At 42.5% G+C, this 4,190-nt stretch overlaps 1 pseudogene; it reads right to left on the bottom strand.

Moving 5' to 3' along the window:
• LOC106314997 overlaps positions 1-1,330 on the bottom strand; it is a 13,261-nt pseudogene extending 11,931 nt beyond the window's left edge.
• Positions 1,331-4,190: the final 2,860 nt, after the last annotated feature.

Below are 4,190 nucleotides of genomic sequence, written 5' to 3'. Positions count from 1 at the left end.
TGATTTGCCCTAATCTCTCTATTTTCTCTATTTTCTCTCCCAGCCGCCTGTGGCTTTGATATATCTTCTTTTTCTGTTTTTCCTGACTATTTTACGCTACTTTTTACACAAGGAACCAGACCTTAGAGTTGGAGACTTGAGATTTTGCTACTTTGTAAAGGGAGAAGGCCATCTCTCTCGATTTAGAGAAGAACCCCCTGAACCCTATTACTTTATTTCAGTCATATTTCATGTTGCTTTATATCTCTGTCTCTGTGTTTTCTTGTTTCATGGCTGAGTAGCCAGCTTGCTTAGTCTAGGGTGTTAGGGTGTTAGATCTGTGAGCTTGACATAAATAAGTTATAAATCGATTGTCTTCATTCACTGTTGTTCTTAAGGCTTTCATTAAGTTAACCACTTAGTGCCTGATTCTAGGTTTAATCTATTCATCAAAAGTGTTATAGGTTGCTAGACATAACTTGAATGAGCATCATATCCCTAACCAGCGAAAGTAGATGTTAGGGTGTTTTGTAAACAGATCGGACTTGATCTTAATGTTTGTCATCGTATCTCAGTCCAAACGACAGTTTAGGTACTGAGATCGATTGACAAAAGGTGAAGAACCACGACAGTGGGCTGATCTATCTTAAGTGATTAGAGTTCTAGACTGGTCTTTAATCGAACTTGAATAATTGTTTGGCTCACACTTGTTTAACACCCGACCAAACCACCCTAGGCTAGCATTTTAATCATCTGAAAGCTATAATTAATCTTATTAGTTACTTGTTACGAAACCTTAATCTCAAAACCCCATCATTGTTTTAGCTAAGTATTGATCCCATAAAGATAAAGTGTAATCGTTGGTCTCTGTGGATTCGATCCTAAAGTGTTAGAGAACCGGTTGGGAGAGATTGCAGCCAGCGAGAAGCTTTCCTTTCGAGAGAGAATGGTAACAGTGTGCATTTGACATAATCCGGTGGCACTCCATTAGAGCGAGAAAAATTGCAAATCCTCTCAAAGGCCTCTATGTGGTCCATTGGTATGTCTGAAGTGAGGCTGCTGAACGTGCTCTTCTGTACCAGGTCTATCAGTGCAGATTTGATCTCATAATCTTGTCGAGTACAGGGCGGAGGGGTGATGGGAGAGCGGTTTGTAGCGAAGTTCCGCGGAAGGTTTCGCTCCCCAATAAAAGCACACGCTCCTCTCGCGCGGCGTTCTCGGCTGCTTGTTCTTGAGCAGCTTGTTGCTGATTTTGGATGGTTTGCTGCATCTGCTGTTGCTGATTCTGCATTTTTTGTTGAATGAGTTCCAATGCAGCAGTGAGGTCATCCATATTGTCGTGATCACCCATGTTGGTGTTGGTTGTTCTTGGATGTTGGCGGTTCTGTCTTTCTAATCTTGCGAGTTCGTCATTGGTCAGTTGATGTAGTGGTCCTTGTGCGTTGCTCCGAGTATGTCTACTGGTCATGCACTTGGATCATCTGTTCCAACAAAGAAGTAGAGCAAGTTAGATTTCTCAGACTAAATATTAAACCGAAAAATAAAGGTAAAAGCTTAGTCCCCGTCGCAACGGCGCCAAAACTTGATACACTGAAAATGAATCCTTGCTACTGTCAAGTTAACAGTTGTAATTGTAATATTTGAGATTCAATCCACAGGACCAGTTTACTTTTTACTCTTATGAGTTCAATATTAAGCTGAGAAACAAGTGGGGTTTTGAGAATTAATTGTGACACGAGTAACAAGAACGCCTAGATGATTCAAATTCGATTTAAATGAAGCTGGCTTAGGGTCATTAATCGGATGTCAATTGCAGAACTGAACAACTATTCAAGTGCGATGAAATGCAGTCTAGAACTCAGATCACTCGGCTAGAACAATCCACTATCGTGATCTTGCTCCCTTTGCATATCGGTCTTGAGTCCTAAGCTCTCGCTTGGAACAAGACTCGATAACAAGCCTTAGAGGCGAGATCTGATTAGTTCACTTAATACCCTAATATCTACTCTCGCTGATTAGGGATACAAAGCTCATTCAATATATGTCAATTTATCTCCTAAGCGGTTAGCTAGGGGATCAAATCAAGGATCAAACATTAAGTGATCAGTTCAATGCAAGCAGTAAGAACAATATGAATGAAGAACAGTTAAGATCACTTATTTGTGTTCAGTTCATGCGGCTAACACCCTACAACCCTAAGCAAGCTTAGCCTACTACTCAATCATAAAGCAGGATGACACAAACATGGTTTCTGAATAATACTGCATATAAAATAAAGTAGAAAGAAAAGGGTTCAGGATGATCTTCTAGTGAGGATGAAGCCTTCTCCCTTACAAGTTGCTTAATCCAAAGAAAATAGTTCTAGGTCTCTTGCAAAACTAGCGTACCCAAAAGAAAATGATAGCATAGGCTTTTTATATGGAGGCGCTGGTGGTAAAAAGATAGGAGAGAGTGGAAACTAGGGCAAACTTCCGGAATAGGAAGTTTTCTTAATAATCGGGAGCAGCCAAACGCTTCATCTCTTCGGGAACAACCTTCGGGTTGTTCTAAATGACTGTTCCGCATCGAACCCTTCAAAACGGCATCTGACTTCCTGAATCTCTCTTCTTTACTCTTTCACCTGCTCCAAACCTGGAATGATATCAATTAAGCACGAATTAGGACTGAGAATTAGCTCAAAGCACATATACATTGGTATTAAAAACATCACATATCAACATTCGTCACCCGACTCTACGCTACTTCATAAATGCCCTTGCCAATACCTTGTTGTGCAGGATGGAACCTAGTAAGGTTCGGGTCCAGGAGCTCAATCTGGTTTACTACGCGGTGAGGAGCTTGGTTCAGATGGAGGGCGAGGAGCCCGCGGACGACTCATGGCCGAACCTTGGAGCCATATTTAATGAGCATCTGGCCAAGCTCAAGATGAAGCCTTTCCCGTCAACGGGAAAGAAGAGGGAGACGGTTGGGAGGCTACTTACTCTGATCTTCGTCCATTGCGGAGTCCCTCTAGACGACGCTGATATGGACGACCGGATCGTCTACATGCATGGATGCAGCACACCTCACGAGCGCACAGTGGCTCAAAGACAACCGCGACTGGTGCTTCAGGGATGAGGATGGCATACAGTTGGTTAGGCTCCCACTTCAGTCACTTACGGACTTCGCCCATGGACTTAGCAGCATTCAGTTCTGACCTGACCCTTGCCGAGTCTGAGCGCCAGCAGCCCAGCCGCGCCGCTACACGGTCCAGCGCCCTGGAGGACCCCAGCCGCATCGGCCCGAGGACGCACTACCGCGCTTCCCTCCTATGCCAGACATGTCTACAAGCCCTGAGGGAGACTTCCAGTGCGTCGTAGTCGATGCTCTCACTGCCATCTGGGCTAGAGTATCGAGATATCGCTGTTCGAGCAGGAGGAGTGTGCGAGCCAGCTCACCGTCAGCAGTAGGACTGTCCCGCCAGCGCAGAGGCACCTCCAGCGACGAGACCACTGATGCTCCTCATATCTCTATCCCTATCTACTTATGATTTCCTTTTATTTTCAAACTCTTAGGATTTACTTTCAAACTTATTATTCTATGTTATGACTTGAGTTTATTTATTTTGCTAATCTTGCATGTGTTTGGATTGTCTAACAGAGCTAACCTAGCTGACTGATGCTAATTCTATGATGATTTAGACACATGGATACGTTGCAGCTAGCACATATGTTTTCTGTCACTGCACTATCGATCGATATCGAGATGGTTACGTCGATCGACATATATGTAATGAGATCGATCGATTATGCGGTGTACATATCGATCGGTCCTCGAGACAGAGGGTAACACATTCTTTTTTCTTGTCTAACATTCTAAAATTTTAACTTAGTAGTTATTTTTAACCTTCTAACCAACCAACCTTAGACTGAATATCACTGGGGACAGTGAAGTTTAAGTTTGGGGGAGGTACTTACTAATATTAGTTTATTCATGAATTTTTAAGTATTTTCAAATAAAATTTTTATTGAGTCAAGAAGGGAATAATGATCTTATTATATTTTTTCTTGTTATCTAACCACTTCTTTAGCACCATTTTAAACTTTATGATTGGACATAGTACTAAAGATACTAAAGTGGATCAACCTGTCAACTATCCACACTTGCTGAGATTATTTGAAGGAACCAAAGCTGACCTCCAACACTAAACTTGACACAACTGCTTGTCTTGG

The sequence above is a fragment of the Brassica oleracea genome, chromosome C9 (assembly GCF_000695525.1).
Source record: "Brassica oleracea var. oleracea cultivar TO1000 chromosome C9, BOL, whole genome shotgun sequence".
NCBI classification, from domain to species: Eukaryota; Viridiplantae; Streptophyta; class Magnoliopsida; order Brassicales; family Brassicaceae; genus Brassica; species Brassica oleracea.
Note: the sequence above shows the minus strand (reverse complement) of the source record. Positions and strands in the feature narration are given on the sequence as shown.